Source organism: Mauremys reevesii, linkage group 2 (genome assembly GCF_016161935.1).
Source record: "Mauremys reevesii isolate NIE-2019 linkage group 2, ASM1616193v1, whole genome shotgun sequence".
NCBI classification, from domain to species: domain Eukaryota; kingdom Metazoa; phylum Chordata; order Testudines; family Geoemydidae; genus Mauremys; species Mauremys reevesii.
In genome coordinates, this window is record NC_052624.1 from 195,099,370 (window position 1) to 195,124,096 (window position 24,727).

The following is a 24,727-nucleotide window of genomic DNA, read 5'->3' on the forward strand; positions in this document are numbered from 1 at the left end:
AACTATGATTGCAGAGATGTATTTTAAAAAGTTTGGCATATCTCTGTTGTACATGATTGAACCAGACAGATAATGTGGTGTATGTGTGCCTATAGAGCTCTGTTTTATTGCCTTTTCTGACATTAATTAATTCATCAGAATTATGACCAACCAATGGACAATATAATCCATGCGTGGAGACATTTTTAATTAAGGGAGGAGTGGAAAGAGTTTAATATCACTTGGGGTATCAAAATACACCGAGGAGAGCCATACATAATAGAATAGGATATAACAAATCAGTACATTTGAATTACTATTAGAACTGCAATTTAAACTATTTTTAGCTATGTCAGATATTCTATGAAATGCTAGTATTGATTTCATATCTACACAGACCAGTGTTTAGAGTTTTCAGAAAGTATCTCACAATAATGACTTCCTATTTCAGTGACTACCACTCAGATCAATAACTTCTCAGTAAATATTAACCAAGATCAATAAATCTCGATATTCACTTATATTCAATAAAAAGTCAATATATGGTATGTTTAATAGTTGGAGCTGGATTGATGCCTATAGTTAAGGTTGCTGATCACTTTTCATTTTAATGCTGTGCTCTCAGTTGCTTGTAACTTTAATAAATTTTAACTATTTGGGCTGACATTTTCCATGTTTAGTCTCTGTCTCAAGTTCAATTTAACTTTATTTTATTAGGTTTAATCAAAAAATGTTTGGCCATTACTAAGAATGTGATTAGTGCAATATAAGGGGTTTTGCAAACCTCTTTACAGCCTATGTGGTTTGAAGCAGGAATTTGAAATTTACAAGGGGGCAACGCTGAGACTGGAGAGATTCATTCTGTCCCCAAGAAAGACCATGGAGATCTGGCAGGGTTATATGCCACAGAAAATCTCATTTCCACATGTGCAGTAGAGCTTGTTCCAACCTGTCCCTTCATTTAGTAAATGTTGCAACTGCACTGCACCTTGTTCCCAGACTCCACAGAGCCTCCCTTAGTGAATACCTAAACTACACAAAGCTAGAGCTCTAGCTAGGAGAGCGATTCAACCAAATATTACCTCCTTCTCCACTTACTGCTATTCCCCCAACACTTTTATCCCAAGAAAATACTCTTTGGCCTAGAAGAAGATGCACTGGACTTGGAGCCAAGACCCCAGGTTACTAGCATTAATCACAACCCTTATTATTGGATAGGGCCTCATGCCCCTACATTAGGAATAAGGCAAACATCATATTCCACATTTTACAGAGAAACTAACTGAGGATTAGAGAGCTTGCAGAAGATCTTGCACTGGGCAGAATTGGAAATGCAACCCAAGTTTCTAATATGGCAGACTTATATGTCATTTCTTTAAACATATTGCCTATAGGAATGAATATGACAAATATATGCAACCAGCTATGGTGTCTTTAAAATGGGGTTACTCCTATATACTTCCTTTTGAAAGACACAAATGAATAAGGCCTCAGTAAATGAATGGTTTTTTTTTAATGAAGCTTATAAGACCCATAACTCTCACTCTAAGCTCTAACCACTGCATTACTCTTTAGGCACCAGGAATAGAATCCAGGAATCCAGATTCTCAGCACTGTGCTGGTGTCTAACGAACAACTGTGTGACCAACTGGCAAAATATGTATCATTTCCCCTTCAAATGACTGATGTACACAGAGCATAACATCCTATTTCTATCAGTTGATTGAGTTATTACCCATTTAGGTCAAGGGGTAAATCAAACCCTGCTAATGAGTCATGTGGGAAGTTGTTACCCAACTGATTTTTTTCTTTTTTTTTAAATCGTGTAAGAAATTTTAAAAATCTGCATTTTTTTGGTTTGTCTTTAAGGATGCAAAATCAAGTTAAGAAATGCCAGAATTAAGGTTGCCCAAACAACCTCATTTCTGTCCCCTTGTGCATTATGATACAATCTCTAATTATTTGCTCACAAACTCATTTTGCAGAGACAACTTTAATTTTTGCATTTTCTCACTTTTGAATGTTTGGCGTGTCTGATGTGATTAGGTCCTATGATGGTGTCACTTGAATGGATATGTGGACAGAGCTGGCATCGGGCTTTGTTGCAAGGATAGGTTCCTGGGTTAGTGTTTATGTTGTATGGTGTGCGGTTGCTGGTGAGTATTTGCTTCAGGTTGGGAGGCTGTCTATAAGCGAGGACTGGCTTGTCTCCCAAGATCTGTGAGAGTGAGGGATCATCTCTAAGGATAGGTTGTAAATCTTTGATGATGCGCTGGAGAGGTTTTAGTTGGGGGCTGTAGGTGATGGCTAGTGGTGTTCTGTTATTTTCTTTTTTAGGCCTGTCCTGTAGTAGGTGGCTTCTGGGTACTCTTCTGGCTCTGTCAATCTGTTTTTTCACTTCACTTCACTTCGAGACACCACTGACTTCCTGAGGAAACTACAATCCATCAGAAGAGTACCCAGAAGCCACGCCATCAGGGGCTCATACACCTGCACATCTACCAACGTGATATATGCCATCATGTGCCAGCAATGCCCCTCTGCCATGTACATTGGCCAAACCGGACAGTCTCTATGCAAAAGAATAAATGGATACAAATCTGACATCAGGAATCATAACATTCAAAAACCAGTGGGAAAACACTTCAACCTCTCTAACCACTCAGTGACAGACTTGAAGGTGGCAATTTTGCAACAAAAAAACTTAAAAAATAGACTCCAAAGAGAAACTGCTGAACTTGAATTAATATGCAAACTAGATACTATTAACTGTGGGTTAAACAAAGACTGGGAATGGTTGGGTCATTACACCAATTGAATCTATTTCCCTGTGTTAAGTTCTCCTCACACCTTCTATGGGCCATCTTAATTATCACTTCAAAAAGTTTTTTTCCTCCTGCTAACGATAGCTCATCTCAATTGATTAGACTCTGCCTGTTGGTATGCATACTTCCACCTTTTCATGTTCTCTGTATGTATAAATATCCCCTGTCTGTGTGTTCCATTCTATGCATCCGAAGAAGTGAGCTGTAGCTCACAAAAGCTCATGCTTAAATAAATTTGTTAGTCTTTAAGGTGCCACAAGTACTCCTGTTTTTTTTTCTGAAAATCTCAGTACACTATATTCACTGGATACCCCTTGTCCACATGCTTGTTGACCCCCTCTAGAATTCTAGTAGATTGGTGAGGCATGATTTCCCTTTACAAAAACCATGTTGACTATTCCCTAACAAATTATGTTCATCTATGTGTGTGACAATTTTGTTCTTTACTATAGTGTCAACCAGTTTGCCTAGAACTGAAGTCAGGTTTACCGGCCTGTACTTGTCTGGGTCACCTGTGGAGCCCTTTTTAAAAACTGGCATCACAATTAGCTATCCTCCAGTCATTTGGTTCAGAAGCTGATTTAAATGATCGGTTACAGACTACAGTTTGTAGTCCTGCAATTTCATATTTGAGTTCCTTCAGAACGCTTGAATGAATACCATCTGGTCCTGTCAGTAGCGTAGCTAGTGGGGTGCAGGGGAAGCAGCTGCTTCCCCTCAGCACATTTTCAAAAAAGCTGCGCCTTAGGCGGGGTTACCATGGCACCAGGGGCGGGGCCCACGCTCCACTCTGAAGCTTGGCCTGCCTGGCTTTCCCCAGCTTGCTGCATACTCCGCCCCCGCTGATCAGCTGTGTCTCCCAGCAGGAGGGAGACAGCTGATCCCGCGGCAGGGAGGAGAGGGGAAGAACTGAGCTCCAGCAAGCTGGGCTCCTGCAGGCAGGCTTTGCTAGCTTCCCTTAGTGTGTTGCATAAACCCTGCCCCCTCCCTGCCTCACCGATTAGCTGTCTCTCAGGAGGAGGGAGACAGACAGCTAATCGGTGAGGCAGTGAGGGTAGGGGGAAAGAACTGAGCTCCAGCAAGCTGAGCTCCTGGGGAGGAGGAGAGGCTGGGGCCTTGGGGAAGAAGGGGGTTGGTTGGAGTATGCCCCTATAGGGGGCAGGAGCACCCACCCACCAGCCAACTGTTTATGGGGCTCGTGGGGGCCCAAGAGCCATCAGCTGTTCGGCAGGGGCGGGGGCAGTAGGGTAGCTAGCTAGGGAAGTGCGAGTGCTCACTGTTTAGCTGGATTTTGGCCACCAGCCAATCAGTGAGGCGAACTGCTCCTGGACCAAGGGGCTGAGCAGCTGAGAGACCCCCACCTCCTTCTCCTACCTGCTTCTTGTGTCACTGTGGCAGGTGTGCTTTCTCTGGCTCTGCAGCAGCAACTCCTATCCTCTCACCCAACTAAAGGCAGCCTGTAGCAGCAGCTGGTAAGTGTATTTCAAAGGGGGTCTTTCTTGTGGTGAGGGCGGCTTGGGGGGGGGATTGGAAACCCTCCAGGTGGCTGTGAGAGCCAGCACCTGGCTGCTGGTGGGATAGCTGTCTGCATGATGGGGGGGCGGGGGGCTCAGCCAGACGCATCTCCAAAAACATCCTCTGCACCCAGGCAGCTGGACCAGGACAGGCATTGGGGGTGGGGGGAGAGGCACGTCTCCTGAGGGGTGTGGTGTCCCTGCTTGCCCTCCCAGCCCAGGCAGAGACGCCTGCCTCTCAGAGACAGTGGCCATGTAGTGTGCTTGGTTCCCCCTCCCTGGCATCTGGGTGACTGCCTCTTAGGGGGTGAGGGGTGGAAGGGAAGAGGCAGTGGGGAAGGGATAGGGGTGGGGGGGTAGGAGAGGAAAACTGAGACTATCCGGGGAAATCTTCATAGCAGTACAATCTCTGCCTTGGGGGTGTGGATGGAATTGTCTCCCAAGGGAAGGCTGGAACAAACTATCTGCTGTTGTAGTATGTTTAGTTTAGTCCATGAGCTCTGGCAAACACAAGTCCAAGCACCATGTTGGGGGGCAGGGAGCGGTAGCCTGATTTTTCCCTCTCCTATCAGGGGAAACCTGACCACCTAAGGGAAGGGCTTGTGATCATGTTGGGAGGAGGGGGAGGCATTGCTGAGTCCCAGGGTTGAGTAATTCTCCTGTGATGGTGGTCATTAAGTTACTAATTGTCATTCACTTGCTGCACACAATGGCTGGTGATGGTTGATTTCTTGAGAGTTGCTTTCTATAACTTCTCTAATTTCATCCCACTCTCCCGTGAGTACAAATTCTGGTTCTAAGGACCTGGTGCCTGGATCCCATATTGCCTTCCACTGGGATTGGGGATTAGTGCTCTGATATGCAATTCCTCCTATTGTGCCAGTGTAGATCCTGCTGTTAGTACAACTATTTGCAGGTGCCCTTGTGTTTAGCTGAAACTTTGGACTTAGTTGAGTGGGGATGGACTCAGTGACTGAGAGCTAAACTGACACTACTGTCCTGCTGTGTGGATCCCAGTGTGCTTGTGCTATGAATTTTTGGCATGCACATGTGGCTATATTTATCTCATTGTGTTGATAGTGCTACTTCCTTGGTGTGATGATGACATTATGCTAAGATGAATCGTTAAAATAGTGTCCTGGTGTGATGGTGGTCACTCTGTGCTGTTCATGTGAATCTTGCATTTTTGTATGCTGGGTTGGTGTAGCCCTGTTGTTCCCAGGAAATTAGAGCCACAAGGTGGGTGAGGTAATCTCTTTTATTGGAGCAACTTTTGTTGGTGAGAGAGAGAGAGAGAGAGAGAGAGAGGCAAGCTTTGGAGCTTTCATGGAGTTCTTTCTTCTTCCTGAAGAAGAGTTCTGTGAAAGCTCAAAAGCTTGTCTCTCTCACCAACAGAAGCTGGTCCAATAAAATATATTACCTCCCCCACCTTTATATATATTACCCCCCCCCCAATATTACCTCACCCAGCTTTCCAGGAGTGAGTTTTCATGGTGACATGGGAAGTGCTCTGACTGGTCCTCACTTCTCTGTATCAGCCCCTCTAGGTTGTACTGCAGCCCAGTATCTGGGGGCTGGGTGCCTGCAGCACTGAGACTCTGTGAGATCAGGGACTCACAGACCCAGCTGGGAGGGGAAAGGCACTCCTCCTCGGCCTCTCTCTCTCTTGCTGCTTCCTTTTCCCGAGTTTTCCCCTCTGATGCACAGAGCCAGGGTGGCTAGGTGCTGCATTGGAGAGTCTCCCAGTGCAGCCCCCACCCTCTCTCCCCCATGTGAACCCCCAACAAACCCTGCCCACCTCTGTCCGATTGTCTCTCTTATGTGGGGGACTGTGCCCCTCCCCCCCCGCCGCTCCTGTGTGCTGCCTGCTTCCAGAGGCCACAGATTGCAGAACACCCCCTCAGGAGAGATGGAGAGGGGCTGTCCCACTGGGTACATGCACAGCCCCCCCGAGCACTGCTTTGTCCTGTTATATCCGAATTCGTGTTATATCGGGTCGCATTATATTGAGGTAGAGGTGTAATTTGATATGTCGGGTGGCGCCTTTTTTTATGTGTTCGCTCCCCCTGATGTTAGAACCTGGCTAAGCCACTGGTCCTGGTAACGTACTGTTTAGTTTATCAATTTGTTCCAAAACCTCCTCTAATGATACCTCAATCTGGGACAGTTCCTCAGATTTGTCACCTAAAAAGAATGGCTCAGGCTTGGGAATCTCCCTCACATCCTCAACTGTAAAGACTGATGCAAGGAATTCATTTAGTTTCGCCGCCTTATCATCCTTATCATCCTTGAGTGCTCCTTTAGCATCTCGATTGTCCAGTGATCCCACTGGTTGTTTAGCAGGCTTCCTGCTTCTGATATACTTAAAAAAAACCTGGCTATTACTTTCTGAGTCTTTGGATAGCTGTTCTTCAAATTCTTTTTTGGCCTTCCTAATGATATTTTTACACTTCATTTGGCAGAGTTCATGCTCCTTTCTATTTTCCTCACTAGGATTTAACTTCCACTTTTTAAAGGATGCGTTTTTGCCTCTCACTGCTTCTTTTACTTTGTTGTTTAGCCATGGTAGCTCTTTTGTGGTTCTCTTACTATGTTTTTTAGTTTGGGGTATACATTTAAGTTAAGCCTCTATTATGGTGTCTTTAAAAAGTTTCCATGCAGCTTGCAGGGATTTTACTTTTGGTGCGGATAACAATTGTGGGTCCTTTTACCCTGAAGTTAGATTCCTCATGGTCATTTCAACTGAACATTTTATTCCTACAAATGTATTAAAAATGAGTAACAACCCTAAATGTAAAATGGCACTGTAACCATTTTCCCCTCAGTCATATAGATTGTATAGACCATATTTAATTTATTTATTCATTGCAGGTATTTACATAGCACCTACAACCATACAATCTGCAGTCTTTAAATCCTCTAGACTGCAAGGAACAAAACTGCACAAGTATAGCATAGGGTGCCAGAGCACCTTTCCAACACTACCACTTTACAGAATGGAGACTGGAAAATGTGAAGGTAATTAATCATTGGAACAGCTTAGCTAAGGATGTGGTGGATTCTCCATCACTTGCCGTGTTTAAGTCAAGGCTGAATGTCTTTCTAAAAGAGATGCTATATTTGAAACAAAAGTTATGGATTTGATGGGGAAATTATTAGGTGGTATTCTTTGATCTTTGTTCTGCAGATTAGATCATCATAATGGTCCCTTCTGGCCTTAAACAAATAAAATAAAACTATGAGTCTATGGAAATCCTGCCAATACATTGAATTCCAGGGATACTAGTAGAAGTTTGCATTGAAGTCAGTAGCAAAACTGAGTTCAGTAGTAACAGGATTGATCCCTAAAAAATACCACTAGAAACTTTAATATGGTTATTCACAAAACAGCAGAAGAGAGTTCCCTTTTGAATGTTGAAAGATGAAGAGTTTTCATTTTACCTCTTCTGACACTATGAAATTGATTCAGCTACAATATGTCTTCTAGGCCTGTGGAAAATTGAACTCTTTTCCCAGAGTGTTAGAACACTAGAAATGGCCACAATCTCTTTATACAAAATGACTCTTTACTTGGGGGAGATAGAAAACATTATCAATTAACAGGGCCGCCCGGGGGGGGGCAAGAGGGGCAATTTGCCCCAGGCCCCAAGCCCCACAGGGGCCCCCACGAGAGTTTTTCGGGGCCCCTGGAGCGGGATCCCTCACTCGCTCCGGGGGGCCTGGAAAACTCTTGTGGGGCCAGGCACAGGAGCTTCTTCGCTCCCGGTCTTCACCGGCGGGGGGGTCCTTCCACTCCGGGGCGGAAGGACCCCCCGCTGGCGAATTACCGCCGAAGACGGAGCGGGTCCTGCCGCCGAAGTTCAGCTCGGTCTTCGGCGGTAATTCGGCGGCGGGGGGCCCTTCCCTTCCGGGACCCGCCGCTGAAGTGCCCCGAAGACCCGCGGCAGGGGCCCCCCGCCGCCGAATTACTGCCGAAGACCGAGCTGCACTTCGGCGGCGGGTCCCGCTTCGGCGGTAATTCAGCGGCGGGGGGCCCCCACCGCGGGTCTTCGGGGCACTTCGGCGGCGGGTCCTGGAACAGAAGGGCCCCCCCTGCTGCCGAAGACCCCGGGCCCCCGGAATCCTCTGGGCGGCCCTGTCAATTAAAGTACCAACATTTTTTCAATGACTGGATTTCTGCTGCTGCTTCTGCTGCTTTTAAGTTCTTATACTTTCTTGCTGTTGAATTCTGAATAATGCTTTAAAATAAGGCTCCCAAAATTTCTTATTAAGGCAAACTTGTAGCATACATAATTTCATGTTTTCAAAAATTCCATATTAGTGATTGAGGGCTAAACTGTGGCTTTGTCCCCAAGCTCCACAAGAAGCAGTCCAGGAACCAACTTGTGACACAGTCTAGTTCCAATTCCCCCCCCCCCCATACATGCACGAGGTGTGGAGAAGTAATCTGTACTAGTCCTAGTGCAGGTTATATTCCCATAATACCATCATTTTGGAGGCAGTGCTGAAGGTTCCACCCACTTTCTATCCAGCATCAGAGGTTACATTTAGAATCATAGAATATCAGGGTTGGAAGGGACCTCAGGAGATCATCTAGTCCAATCCCCTGCTCAAAGCAGGACCAATCCCCAGACAGATTTTTGTCCCTGATCCCTAAATGCCCCCCTTAAGGATGGAGCTCACAACCTTTGGTTTAGGAGGCCAATGCCCAAATCACTGAGCTATCCCTCCCTTCCTTCTATCTTCCTTAAACTCTTGACACTCACCAGTGAAACCATGTTAGCTAGGCCATATTTTGGCCCTAACAGTAACCCCCTAAGGTAATCAAGCTAGCATTGTTTATTTCATTCATGGTTTTGCATGGTATAGCTCTGGAAAATAAAAAGAGTTCCAAACAAATTAAGAAGACGATAACCAGTCTACATAAAGAAAATATGGCAAGTATCTGTTTTTCCCCCAACAACAAATGTAACATATAAATTGAATTGGTTTCAAAAGGCCAGATCATTAGAAAGCTGATGTGCAGAGTTATTTTGATAAAGAAACTGACCCATGAAATATATAAAAAGCATTTGGAAATGTCACAGAGAGAGAGACTGTGATGATGGTTCAACTTTTCATGTGTGCATTTGAGAAGTATGCTAATGTTATAAAATAAGGCCTTTTTGAAGAGCATATGATAAGTAGTGCTTTGTGTGTAAAATATTGTGCTTTTCAGTTCCTTAGCTCAGTCTTTAATCATTCAGTTTTCCTTTTGTAAAAAGCTTTTCTCCTTTGAAAGCTTAAGGGAAAACGAGACATGAACTGAAGTACAGCTATATAAAAATAGGGACTAGTGTAAGAAAGGTATATAAAAATATGATAATAGTGGTGTTCTAAGCTGCATGTAACCATATCTTTAATGGAAACTCAGTGAACCCTGAGGTGCTTATCCCAGGGGTCAGTTTGCGAGTCCTTTTTTCACATTCGTGAGCAGTTACTTACCTAAGTTGTTCTGTTACTGTCAATGGGACTATCTTTGCAAGTAACTGCTTAGGAATAATGCGGTGGCAGTTTGATCCCAGTTAGCAAACTTTTTACACTTGGACAATACTAGAGGTCTCATAATTTATAGAAAACCACTCCACATATTTTCCCCAAGTCTTTCCAGGTACATTGCAGATATTTTTGATCGGAATTATATTACTTATACCAAAATACATGACTGGAACAACTAAGCAATAATGTGAATAACACAGCTGTAACATCACCTATGTAAACTGAGGCAAGAGGTATTTTTACAGCAACTCTTATATCTCCATGAAAAATTTCCAGTGCTCTCTAGCAATAGTAGGAGTTCCCTGAACCAGCAATTTCCCATTCAGACACAAGAATATAATGGAATTTTAAAGAACGTCACTGCACCGAGGGATTTTATGTGACATTTCCAATTACATTTGTGTCCCTGGTTTAATCCCATAGTCTGAAATTAAGCTGAAGGTAATATGTTTTCCCCCAGCAAATAAAACAGTTCATTCTGTAGATAAGAGAGAATGAAAAGTGAGGTCTCACACCACATGAGATGCAGCATTTGCAAGTATTGGGCTTGCAGGATATATGAAGTGTCCAAGGAATCTTTAAAATCATGTCTCGATACACATGATACAAACAGGACATGAAAATAATGTGGAAGTGTGAATAACTGTCAAGTTACCATAAATTACGGGTTCTTGCTTTTCTTTTCAGCTATAGTTTGGATCAGATAGTCTCTCAAAATGACAGCAGGTTTTCAACCAAAGAAACAGTGTCTCTTACCTATTTAAGTCCATTTTGTTCCAAACCAAAACAAGGCAGCACAAAGTGTTGCATCAAAAAAAAAAAAGGGGAAAAAAAAGAGACTCTATATCGCTATAGGGTCCAATTTAGTTAATCATAAATGTTCAAATACAAATGTCAAAGTAGCAAGTATACACTTTACATAGAGATAGCTGTGACTAAATTATCTGCTGGCCCAACTCCAGTAACTTCATGAAGAGAATTTGATAACTGAATTTTGGAAAGCAAGAATTTTTATGGTGAGGAACTTTGTGTTGAGGACACATTGTTGATTTTTTTGGATATTTCCATATATACCTCTGCAAAGGGAGGGATATACTTCCTTTCACATACTCCTGATTTTGGGGACTGCTGGGGCAGGGGGGTTGAACTAACCATCAGCACAAGTCTGAGCGGCAAGTTCCCAAAGCATTACAATCTGCTGTGATTCACTGGAAATATTGCACTAAACAGGCAAGAGACTCTAATATAATAAACTCTTTCACACACTCAAAAATAAGAACATGAAAAGACAGAGACTTAAGGGATTTTTAGTCTTGTCCAAAAAGACATTTTTCAATTCTTGTGATACTTGAGAAAAGCGAAGCGTTGATTTTTTTTAGAGTTTCAATTCAGGAAACACATCCAAGAGATCAGCTGTTTATCCAAATCTTATCTGAACATCTTCAGTTTTAAAACTGAGCTAGAAATCTTCTGAGAACAGGCTTCACAGAGGAATTTCCATTGGTTTCAGCCAACTGGAAATGCTGCGATTCTTCCATTGTGACACTATCCCAGCTAATACTAGACCAAGCTAGGATATATATATATATCATGAAAGAACTACACAGGCTTAAACTTTAATTTAACAATAACATTCTTAAAAAAGATGGTCTTCTTTTTAATATTATTATAAACACTGAGGTAAGTGGGACTGCTTAAAAGAGTAAAAAGATATGCAGTTTGAGGAAGGAGATTGGAATCACATGCTAAAAAAATAAGTTGAGTCATTTAAAGTAGGACTGGATAAAGCACTATGTAATATAATGGAGGAAATCTTTCACTAGCATGGGGATAGACTAGATGATTATTTAAGTATTTATCCAGAGATGAACAATCATGGGTGGGGGGGGGAGAGAGAGAGAAAATAGGACTCTGCAGTCCAATGGTTAGAATACCCTCCCCTGGGCCCAGTTTCCCTGTTCCAGTCACTCTTTCATTATTTATACACAGTGGAACACCTTGTGCAGGGGAACCCCAGCTCAGAATATCCCATAACTCAATGCTTAGAGTACCCTTTGGAGAAGTGGTTCAATTCTTTTTTCCCCTTCTGGCAGAGAAAGGGGAATTGAACCTAGATCTCATTTCCACCATCCATAAAATTATTTGAATATTGTGTTCTGGAAAATCCTATTTGATATCTGATCTTTAGGTATCAGTTATTTGATTGCCAGTATTTTGGCATAATTAGCATAAATATTGGCAACAAGGGAAAGTGGAGGTGCAAAGTTGGCATAAAGCTCATATTTTTGCTTGACTGATCTTGGGCTGGGTGGGTGCGGACACAGTGCCTGTAGTCTGCTCTACTTTATACCATCTATCCAAGTGCTCAAGCGAGATATATGGCAGCTAGACAGAAAGCCCCTACAATACTACTGGGGGCATAAAGGCTGGCTTAGGAGCATTCCTGTAGCACCTAAGAAGCTCCTTACATTGGAGTGATCAGTCTGAGACTATTTGTACCAGATATAGGGATATTTTTTGCAGGCTAGATTTTTTTTGCAGTACAGAAGTTGGGCCGTTATGTAGAGGTTGGCAGATGACAAGCATAAGATTTTCCAAAGGTGGGTCACGGCTCAATGTCTTGCTCCCTGAAGCTACTTCTTCAAACCAGCTACAGCCTCTCAGGCTTGTTTCCTGAGCTTTCCCAGCTTCCTGCCTCCTATAGTCTCAGCTACTCTCTCACCCACACCCTTCCCTGCAACTGCCTTTTATATAATCAGGTCATACCTTTCAGGTTGGGCTCATCTTGTAATGAGGGCTGGTTTAGCCTGAGGCTCTCCAGTCCACTGGCAAGCCACATTGTTACAGAACCCACTTAGCAGATTGTCCATTCCCAGTGTCTTTCTGTTCTCCTGATAAATATGTACTGTAAATAGTATCTCACTGTTCCTTTCCACTGAAACAATTTTAAAAGCCTCTTAGCAATCATTATGCCTCTGTCTTCCATATTCAGAAAGTCCATTTTAATCTGTTTTAAAGGCATGGTTAAAAAAAAAAAAGCATGACATGAGAGAGGAACAATGATCTCTTGGGTAGTGCACTAGCCTGGATTTGGGAGACCTGGGTTCAAGTCCCTGATCTATCACAGATTCCCTGTGTGACTTGGGCAAGACAATTTGGTCTCTGTGTCTCAGTTCCCCATCTTTAAAGTGGTGATAATAGCACTTCCCTATCTCACAGGAGTGCTGGGAACATAACTATATTAGTGATTGTGAGACACTCAGTACAATAATGGAGCCATCTAGGTGCCTAAGATAGAACAATAGAGTATTGGTAACATCCAGAATGGAGGCTTAAACCAAAATGTATTTAATTCTCTCTCAGGAACCTGTGTTTTTTTATGGCAAAACACACTAGGACCAACAATTGATGTAAATCTCAAGCTGGCCCGCCACATAAAATTTATTCCAGAATAGTCATTTAAAATTCCCTCTCCTCAATCTGCTTCAGCAAAGCATCAGTATAATGTTTGATGTACTGTGGAAGTGTGGTTAACTGCTCCTTTTGACCTTGATGAGCATGAGGTCTACATTGTTTACTGAGAGCACTTGCACATCTCCTAACACTTTGGGTGGGATTTTCAAAAACTTTGCAACCATTCATGTCAGTGGGAATTACCATGATGTCAGTAGGAGTGGCCAGGCCAATGCTGCATGGTTGGGAAAATCCCTGTCAAAATTTTCAAAAGTGCCCTCTATTTTAGAGCATCCAACTGTAGACCCCCTGGGCCAGACTCTTCCTTTGAAATCAACTCTGATGGTGAAACAGGATGAGAAATATTGAAGGATCTATAGCACATCTCTAAGAGATCTCCCCAGATAGGAATTCCTACACAACGGTGTAGCCCTGAGTGGGCACGGAGCTAGTATAAGGAGCACACCATCTTCTGCAGTTTCCAGTATAGAAGGCATGCAGTGGATGGGAGGGAATGAGGAAGGGGTGTAGAACAGAATCTAATCCTTAGGACCTTCACTAGGAGATGCTGACTTGAGCTGGATTTGTGGGTGCTCACAAAATCAGCGGTACATATCTAAAGTTAGGCACTCAAAATCAGAGGCACCAAAACCGGAAGCCAACAACTGGTCTATATAAGCTGTAAGGTGGCTGTACACCACCTTCGTTGCCCCTTGGTTCTGAGGGTGGCTGGGTACACTGGTGTACATTAAAGCATCGTAAGGTCCATTCCAACAGTTGAGGATTGCCATAATGTAATCGTCCTTTTTCTCTATCCATGCTTCCTAAATCATGGTGGCAGAGAGCTGGTTTGGTATCTTTATGCCAACCAGAAACTCTTCTTATGAAAAGAGAATTCCCAGGTAGTTACTTAAACTGGCTTGCCTCCTGCTTTGCATCAAACAGCTGGACTTTGTCTTAATTCTTGAGTCTACTGACACTTTGAGGCTGTTTTAAATATTCTGATGATAAAAATCAAAGATGGGCATGCTTCTGAGAGTAACACATTTATTCAGAGGAAAGCTGAGTGTTATCACTATTTTTTATCATTAGCATTACAGCAGTGACTAAGCTCCAATCAAAGATCAGGGCTGTATTGTGCTAGGGACAGTAAAAATGTAGTGAAAGAAACAACCCCTGCTCTAGTCATCTTACAATCTAGCATTATGATACCCGCAGCAGGAGGATGCAATAGACAGCCTACAGCAGTAAGGGGAAGGGGAAGGAACCGTGTGAAGAATGTGGGAGATATTTAATTTCATTTTTATGTATATTCTGTTTCTCTGTGTTTGGAGGTTATTGCATTGCTGGGAAAAATGTAGTTAAGGGTTAAATCCTGCAGGAACCCAAAATAATGGCTGTAGCCAGAGCCCTATTGCTGATGCTCAAAGGGACAATACTGGGAATCCACTGTTGGAAGACTACCTCCAGTCCCTCTGGAGAAATGCATAAACTAGGTCTAATCAAGAGCTCAAAACCTCAGGAGATTTTTGCATGGGAACTTTCATACAAAGGACCTTGAAATGGATAAAACACATCTGATGTCCTGAAGAAGACACACTAACTGGTGGTTGGTGGGGGGTCAGACTGTTAGAGATGCAGACTAAGTGGAACCTTCTTAAACTTGCAAGGAAAGGTTAAGTTTAAGTAAGACAATTTGTGTTTTGGCTTTTGGTATTTTTAATCCTTTTCTCTCTGCTTATCAGATTCACAGGAGTAAATGAATTATACTTTGTTTTGAACAAGCTGTTTTCTATTATTGCATTTACTGGTTGGTCACAGCTCCCAAAGAGGATTCTGTAGCAGGGGCTAAACCCAATCGTGCCTGCTGGAGGGAATATGTTTGGAAAACAGAGGGTGTTGTTTCCTTTTGATCCAGCCTTAAACTGGGGTGAATCATGGGATTCCACTCTAAGAGTATAGTATAGGTGTTGGTCTGTCAACTGTAAGAAGTTCCCATGGGGAGGGGATGGAGAGAGAGGTCACAAGTACAGCTCATCCCTGGACTGTAAACACAAGGTGACAGCAAGGTTAGAATATTTAAAATAACGAAAGCATTAGTCTCAGGTTCCCACCTGTGCTACCCATATCAAGCACGCCATATTAATGTAAGTGTAGTCCTCAGGAACCCCAAGAGAAAGTGATGTAGCACGATGGGAGAATCTAGTGGTCCCATGAAATGATATATCTAGGCTATTAGATTTTATTGTATGGGTTATATAAAATGATGAAAGCTAGAGATAGGAAAAGACTTAATAGATTATTTAGTCCATCTCCCTGCCAGTGTAGGGTTGGTTCCAATAGTACATTTATTAATCTTATGTACAAGGATTATGGATAGTTAGAACGAGTTAGGGCAATTAAAACACAGGAGCCTATATTCTCCACTGCCTTTGCACCTAGTGTAATCATTTACACTCATGGTTTTCAACCTGTGGTCCGCAGACCCCTGGGGGTCCACAGACTATGTCTAAGATTTCCAAAGGGGTTCACACCTCCCTTTGAAAGTTTTTAGGGGTTGGCAAATGAAAAAAAAGTTTGAAAACCACCAATTTACACTATAGGAAATAGGTTTCACATGCTAGCCAATCAGAATGGTAGCATTTTAAGCATATCACCGTTATAAATAACAGCAGGGATGTAAGCCCAGTTCTCACATATGAAATTGTGCACTGATTGAAGAACACACTCGTAAGTGATCAGAGCTAGTGTGTCATCTCCATACAATTAATAGTCAAAGATCTGGTGTTAGAGACTGTAACAGGCTGCTTGGAAGGCCAGGCTGCCTAGCAATTGGCATGCCTGACCTCTGGCCCCTTGTTTTCCTCCTTGAGTTGCCTAACTTTTTTAGGTGGTGGGGTAGAGGACCTGGGCCCACCCTCTCCTCTGGGTCCCTGCCCAGGGCCCTGTATGAGTGAACCCTTGAACAGGGAGCCCTCTCAGCAAGGAGTCTAAATCCACTGCCCTGGGCTACTTCCTTCCAATGTCTCTTCAGTCTGGGGCATGGCCCCTATAGTCCAGTTTTCTGGGGTGGCTTGCCTCCTGTAGCGCTCTCTCATGGATCTTGGGTGGCACCCTGCAATGGTGTTATGGATTGGGAGGGAGGTGGTCTGGTCTAATAATCAAAGCAGGAGTCCTATGTAGTGGGCAGAGCCGGCATCCAGGTTGAGGAATGAAGCCAAGAGTCAACTGCCAGTTACCAGAGACAGGGGTCAAGCCAGAGTCAGAACCAGGAATCGATAATGAGGGTCAGAGCTGAGGTCAGATACCAAATGTCAGAGCCAAGGGTCAAGACAGAGTCAAGGTCAGAACTCAGAGTCGGAGCCAAGACTGGTCACTGAGGATTGGATGTGAGTCATAAAGACAGGAGGAGAGGCAAGGATCAACTACGGAGCAGGAGCACAATGGAAAGAGGAGCACAGGCGGGAGTAAGGCAGGAGCAGAGCAGGTTAAGTGCAAGAGGCAGGTACAAGCAAAGTCCAATGCAGCCACAACAGGAAACCACTTTGTTGCTCAAATTTCCTCTTCCTCCTTCTGGTATAAGTAGCATAGTTGGACTGATCGACGGAGCAGGGCGATCCTCCAATCAGAGCTCCCGTGAGTGGTGTCTTAGCTGGGACTATAGCCTTAGTTGCTTCCCAGCCCACATGGTTTCAGCAGCCATTGGGTAGAGGCTAGGATGTGGCAACTGTCTGAGGACCCCAGGCCTGTGTTCCAGATGTGGGATAGACTCCTTTGGACAGGGCAGCTGCAAGTTTAGTGAGGCCAAACCCCACAATGTCTCTGAGCTTCAGTTACAGAGGCTCCTAGGTATCCTCCCCAGTCACCCTTGGTTAGGGGGACAGTATGTGCTCAGACAGCTAGCTCCTACCTCTTTACCCATCAGCTGTGAACTAAGCCAGGCTGTCTCCTTTTCTCCCCCTCCAGACCTGGCATTGGCTGCATAACAGGGCGGGCTAGCAGGGACTCTCTTTAACTCCTGCCATGCTGGTGGGCAGTTTCTCTGCTTCATGACAGAGACAAATACATAGAGAAGCAGGCCACCTCTCTGAACTAATGGTAATGTGTCATTTTTTATTACTTAATTTTGACACATTCCATCTTGACATCACAGAACATAACAGATGACTGCATCGCATCACACATATTCCAACATAACAGAATTCAATAAATCAAAATAAATGTCACATCTCATGACATACTGATGTAATGGATCAAATATTTTCCAAAAGCCTTTTCCCCTGCCCGGTTGCACAGCTTGTTCATTATTTGGGCAAACAGTGCTCTTCACAAATTATATTTGTGAAATGGAGCAGGCAGAACAGAGGACTGGCCCACCAATTTTCATTAGATTACGAAACCAGAAGCACTTTGCCCCCTGCTACTGCATTGTCCATTCTATTTTTACAGAGCTTAGCTGTTGCATTTTGAGATAGTTTTTACTATGCTTATCAAAATAAATGTCTAATAAATTAATGATACATATCACATTTTGTACCTTAACATGAAAAGAATTAGTGCTACTGAATTGTGTTCTCCTGTTCCTATTCATCCACCTTGACTTCCTGACTGCCTGAATATCAAACACAAAGTGCTTTTGTGCAGTATGGGGCAATCAAAGCACATCTCTTACTATTAAGGAACTGGCACCTATTTATTAAATATATATACACATTTAATTGGCAGTGTACTTTATAGACAATACATAAATAATTAAAAACCTTTACTGTCTACTGAATCTGGTTCTGGCTCAGCCAGACCACTGAATTAACTCTTCGTCTAATCAGTTACTATGGCAACATTATGGCCTACCCAATTTTTTCCGGCTCAGGATGAATTGTATTCAATGGTCAGTATCTCTGATTTCTGAAAGAAGGAGAATTATGTGGGGAAAACCAACTTTAAAGGAGAAAGATTATATGGAGAAATTGATTTCATTTGTTGTTGTTGTTGTTGTTGTAAGGATTTACTTTTTCTAGGCAACTGTAAGCAATTCTAAAAGGCAATGGAAATTAAAACCGTGTTTGTGTGTTTTAAACATATATATTTACATACACCTTTGTGCGTGTCAAAGATTTTTGGATGACATTCAGCCATCAGTATAGAGGCCAGAGAATCATAGAATCTCAGGGTTAGAAGGGACCTCAGGAGGTCATCTAGTCCAACCCCCTGCTTAAAGCAGGACCAATTCCCAACTAAATCGTCCCAGCCAGGGCTTTGTCAAGCCTGACCTTAAAAACCTCTAAGGAAGGAGATTCCACCACCTCCCTAGGTAACCCATTCCAGTTCTTCACCACCCTACTAGTGAAAAAGTTTTTCCTAATGTCCAACCTAAACCTCCCCCTCTGCAACTTGAGACCATTACTCCTTGTTCTGTCATCTTCTACCACTGAGAACAGTCTAGATCCATCCTCTTTGGAACCCCCTTTCAGGTAGTTGAAAGCAGTTATCAAATCCCCCCTCATTCTTCTCTTCTGCAGGCTAAACAATCTCAGTTCCCTCAGCCTCTCCTCATAAGTCATGTGCTCCAACCCCCTAATCATTTTTGTTGCCCTCCACTGGTCTCTCTCCAATTTATCCACATCCTTCTTGTAGTGTGGGGCCCAAAACTGGACACAGTACTCCAAATGAGGCCTCACCAGTGCTGAATAGAGGGGAATGATCACATCCCTCGATCTGCTGGAAATGTCCCTACTTATACAACCCAAAATGCCATTAGACTTCTTGGCAACAAGGGCACACTGTTGACTCATATTCAGCTTTTCGTCCACCGTAACCCCTAGGTCCTTTTCTGCAGAATGTCCCAGTGCAGCAGGGTAGCTGAAAGGGGACAGAAATAGCTACAAGGCAGGAGCACAGGGAGATGTTACACTTTGAGCCTGACCCAAGGCCTTTGATGTTGATCAAAAATGCCCATTTGCTTCAATGGACTTTGGAGCTGTAAGGCCCAGAAGGTCTCAAACCCAGGCCTGTAGAGTTGCCGGGCAAACACTACCACCCAGTGGCAGCTATAACCAGCTCACAGTTCCCTACCCATGCCCCACTGCAGTCATTGACCACAGAAAGTCCTGCCTCAAGGGGTTGAATAGACAGCAGCCTCATGGTGCCTAATTGGCTTTCCAAACAACACACAATTGACCTGATACCTGGTACAGACCCTTGGCCTGATCCTCAACCTGTCTCCAGTCCTGCTCTTCTGTCTGAACCTAGGCTTGATCATGGGCCTGACTATTGGCCCTGAGACTGACTTCAAACCCCAATGGTTGTTCTTGCCACTAGTCATGCCTACCTTTACCCCAGATCCTGACAGGAGCAGGGTCTCCTTCAATGCAGCTTTGCATAGGTCAGTGTGTCAGGTATAGTGGTGGAGCTTGGAGAGGTGTGACCACTGAGTCCACAATTACACAAATCCAGTTGTCAGAAAAATATAGAGGGCTGCCAAAGTTCATGACCACCATTCTAGTCAGCTCAGGGTGCAGTTGTAGACACAGCAGGGCTGAAGAACTACCTCCTACAATCCTGCCTAACACTGGGAAACAATTTCTATTTATCTAGTTCTCCATAGCTCCTTACACAAAGTCCACTTTGAGCTTTGTGCAGAGTGTGGAAGAAGTGAATGTACACGAGAGAGTGAATTTAAGGACTCCTTATGTAACAGATCCCATTTTTATATAAAAAAATATCAGCATGCAAATAGCATTTTTCATAATCACCAGTAATATCAAACCATTTAGTGGACACAAAATATTTTTCATACTTGTGAAAACATTTTCTTCCAACTATTGCTTATAACAACTCCTTTGAAAATTAAATCAGTTTCCTCATGCAGGATTTACCTACCTCCTCAAAAGACCAGTGTGTTTCCATAGGGTTGCTCATAAACACTGTAAAAGCAGCAAAGAGTCCTGTGGCATCTTATAGACTAACAGACGTATTGGAGCATGAGCGTTCGTGGGTGAATACCCACTTCGTCGGATGCATGGGCGAAAGTAGGCATCCAGATCGCCGCAGAACTGTATCATGTTTGTGGGGGTGGCAGGGCAGAAAGAGAGTCCCCGAGATAAGACAGACTTTTCTGCTGGGCTGAGTGTGTAGTTGGATAGATTGACGATATTGCTGGGTGGGTTAGGGGTACCACTGTTGTGGCCCCATGTGGCAGGTAGGATTTTAGACAGCTTACAGTCCTTTTTCCTTTGTAGAGTGGTGAAGTGAGTAATGTAGATCTCCTGTCTTATTTTAGTGAAGTCCGTTTGTATGGAAGTTTGGTTATTTATGAGAGTCTAACAGATGTATTGGAGCATGAGCTTTCGTGGGTTAATACCCACTTCGTCGGATGCATGTCATGCATCCAACGAAGTGGGCATTCACCCATGAAAACTCATGCTCCAATACGACTGTTAGTCTATAAGGTGTCGCAGGACTCTTAGTCTGGATCTGTAAAAGCAGCAAACACGGCTACCCCTCTGATCATAAACACTGTCTCTCTGATAGGATATTTTTTAAGAGTTCGAAATATTTTCCAGAACAAAGCCCTGCACATGCATGATTTATGGGAGGCAGAGTCCTTTTCTAAATATTATTATTGTTCACTGTTGATTGAACTCTCTGGTATTATATAAATATGTTATTAATAAATATAGTAATTAAATGGACTTTACAAATTGTTATGAGAGAAAGCAAGCCAGGTCATAGCTAGTCTGAGTCTCTTTAATTATTTTCTGACAAAGTTACCAAAACCATGTATTGATTTAGGTTCTCTCAAACATGATACAATTGCTCAGGGGTGGGCAAACTATGGCCCTGTGGGCTGGATTTGGCCCATGAGCCATTTTAATCTGGCCCTCGAGCCCCCACTGGGGAGTGGGGCCTGGGGCTTTCCCTGATCTGGCACTCCAGCTACGGAGTAGTGTCAGGAGCTGCTCTACACAGCTCCCAAAAGCAGCAGCATCACCTCTCTCCAGCTTCTACGCATAGGGAACACCAGGGGGCTTCGCTCTGCATGCTGCCCCTGCCCCAAGCACCGCCCCTGCAGCTCCCATTGGAACCACAGCCAATGGGAGTTGCTGGGGCAGTGCCTATGGATGGGGCAGGGTGGAGGGCCACCTGGCCACACCTCCGCTTAGGAGCTGGAGAAAGGACATGCCACTGCTTCCAGGAGCTGCTTGAGGTAAGCGTTGCCTGGAGCCTGCACCCCTGAGTCTCTCCCTGCGCCGCAACCCCCTGCCCCAGTCCTGATCCCCCTTCTGCCCTCCGAACCCCTCAGTCCAAGCCTGGAGCACCCTCCTGCACACCAAATCCTTCATCCCCAGAGCCTGCACACCCAGCTGGAGCCTTCACCTCCCCCCTCACCACATCCCCCTGTCCCAGCCCGGAGCCCCCTTCCACACCCTGAACTCCTCATTTCTGGCATTACCCCAGAGCCCTCACCCCCAACCAGAGCCCTCACCCCCTCCCGCACCCGAACCCCAATTTTGTGAGCATTCATGGCCTATCATACAATTTCTATTCCCAGATCTGGCCCTCAGGCCAAAAAGTTTGCCCACCCCTGCAATAGCTTCTATTCAGTAACCTAGATAATGTGAAAAATGCAGATACACAAACTCTGCTTTAGCAATAATATATTTACAAGATTCACATAATTATTTTAAATTTTGCCTTGTTACTTTGATTCTTTATGTATCCGCACATCTTCATTGCACATTTTGAGCAACTATTTAAAGAAACAACCCTCCCCAGTCCCAGGACATAGTCTTAAGAATAGTTATAAATTGTCTAATTGTTTATTAGCTGCCTAAACTTCCTACATCCCAGGACAATCCTACCATCTTCCAGAGCCTCATGTTATTTCCCCAACTTGATAACCTAGCGTCCACATCTCTCCTGTCCCAATGAGATTCCTGGTCTTTGAAGGAAGGCTGTGACTCCCTTTGCATCCCATGAACTCTGCTTGTTGTTCAGCTACATGATTTATTTCAGAACTACAGAATAGTCTCCCTTTTTAACAAGTTCTGATCACACAGCATCTATAACATTCTTATTTCCTGCTCCAATCTCTTACTCACCTGGGTCTGGAAGGTAGATCTCAACTCAGACACTGCAATGTTATACACTAACCACACAGCAGCAAGGCCAGCCCTAATATATAATGTTTTGCTTATTAATTTGAGACAATTGTGACAGGCCTTAAAATTTAGAATACAGTTCTGCCATCTACAAAATACGGGACTCTTCTAGTGGAGCTTGCACAGTTTCTGCAAAGTTCAACCCACCAATGGAAGATTACTTTAACAATAGTATTTTTGAATTACGCTACCAGAGCCAAAAACTAAATGGAAACCCCTTGCAGATTTTGTCTAAAATCTCCAATGAGTCTTATAAATGGGGAAGAAATCTGCAGCTTTTGACAACATTCCATCCTGATTGCTGGTAACCTAGTATATGACTGTGGGCACAGGACACTGCTCTATATGGAATAAACTGTTGGAGACCCGCTATTGCTATTGTTTCCCTCTAACTCCGTCTAGGTTCTAACTCAGTGCCTGGCTACTTTCCCAACCACTGCAGGAGAATTAAGCAAACTTTATTTTGTTTTGCATTCTGAACGACAGCCTCTACCAGTCACTCACTTTCCTTTGTCATTTGCCTCTAATTCAGATTCCCGCTCCATTAATCCTCTCATGCGCTCTCAGACTGGCCAGGATTTATTTTTTAATGTGGACTCATTCTGTTTCTATCTTTTCCCTCTGCTGGCTTCTCAGCTTGAGTTGTATCTCTTGGGGAAAGAGAAAAGTATGTAATAAAGTTTAAAAATCTACAGTTTGATTATGCATTTTAACACTACAGTAACATAGAAAGCACTGAAGATATCAAACACTATTCAGTTTGAGATATGAAAAATGAGACTACAAAGTTATAGTAGCTCTTGAGGTCGACCAAATTACCTTCTGAATGAGTCACAGAGACTTTGGTTTAACAATATAATATAGCACAGTTTATTTTTTTACAATAGTGTTCTTTGAAGTAAAATATCAAAAACACTGTACAGAGAGCTATGATTGAGAGATAACATTTAACAGAGTTAGCTACAGAGACTCATATAGGTAAAGAGGGAATAATGACATACAAAGATTGAAGAGAGTTAGGAAACTTGGATCAAGATGCAATAAAGTATTCTGGCAGATAAGTTACAGTACTGGTGATAGAACTGACAGGTGCTTTAGTGAGCAGGTAGATGATCAATCTTAGGCTCAAACAAACAGGCAGGTTTTAAATTAAGATTGGAAGAAATAAATTGATTTAATATCTTTATGAGAGGGGAGGGAGAATTCTGTGTAGGCTGGGGAGAGCAAGTAAAAAAGCGATTCAGCATTGCAGTGAGTCAAGGAAGATAAATGGGACAGACAGAGAAAGTGGGCAGGGAATTTACTGGATGTGAGGTCAAAGAAGAAAGATAGAGAGCACATCATAGAGATGAGGATGGGGTTCATATAGTCCTGTTTCTTTTAGATACACAATACTTTGCCAGCATCCAAGAAAGCATGACGTTTAGAGAGTAGGGATTTAGAAGGATTAAACCTGCCTCCAGAAAAACACAGTAACCCAGAAGAAAATTGATTATTTTACTAATAACAATCATAATAACAATAACCTTTAATTTCTGAGGCATTTGTGCCATGAGGCCTCTGGCTGTACTGATTTTTTGGATCTGATTCTCCCATTTAATACAAATGCAGAGTAAGTGCAAATGGGAAATATAAAATGCTACCATACAAGTGACTTTGCAGAGCAGTGGCAAAGAGATGACTAAGAGGGATAATCCCTGCAGCCCACACCACTTCCCACAGTTCCCATTGGCCAGGAACGGTGAACTGCAGCCACTGGGAGCTGCGGGTGGCCGTGAAATGTAAACAAACTGGTGCCCTGCCAGTGGATTACCCTGATGGGCCACATGCGGCCTGCAGCCAGCAGGTTGCCCACCACTGACCTAGCCAGTTATTCCCCAGTTTGCAGTTGTGCATTTGAATTTTCCATCCTTTGAGAAGTATTTTGCACTTCTCTTTATTGAATTTCATCTTGTTGATTTCAGACGAATTCTCCAATTTGTCAAGATCCTTCTGAATTCTAATCCTGTCTTCCAAAGTGCTTGCAGCGCCTCCCATCTTAATGCCATGTGCAGATTTTGTACACACACTCTCCACTTCATTATCTAAGTCATTAGCAAAAGTATTGAATAGTACCTGAGCCAAGATTGAAGGACTTCATTAGCTATTCCTTCCCAGTTTGACAGTGAAAAAATGATAACTGCTCTTTGGGTGTACTCTTTCAACTAGATACGCACCCAATTTAATTTCATCTAGTTTTCCTAATTTGCTTATGAGA

The 24,727-nt window shown here is 43.4% G+C and overlaps 1 protein-coding gene across 3 annotated transcripts in view; it reads left to right on the plus strand.

Annotated features, from left to right (window-relative positions):
- The first annotated feature begins 3,626 nt into the window (after positions 1-3,626).
- Positions 3,627-24,727, plus strand: part of CDH19 (cadherin 19) — a 97,172-nt gene continuing 76,071 nt past the window's right edge. For all 3 annotated transcript variants that reach the window (XM_039526780.1, XM_039526781.1, XM_039526784.1), the window contains exon 1: positions 3,627-4,276. The gene's annotated coding sequence lies outside the window, so the exon portion shown is untranslated. The remainder of the gene's footprint in view (positions 4,277-24,727) is intronic.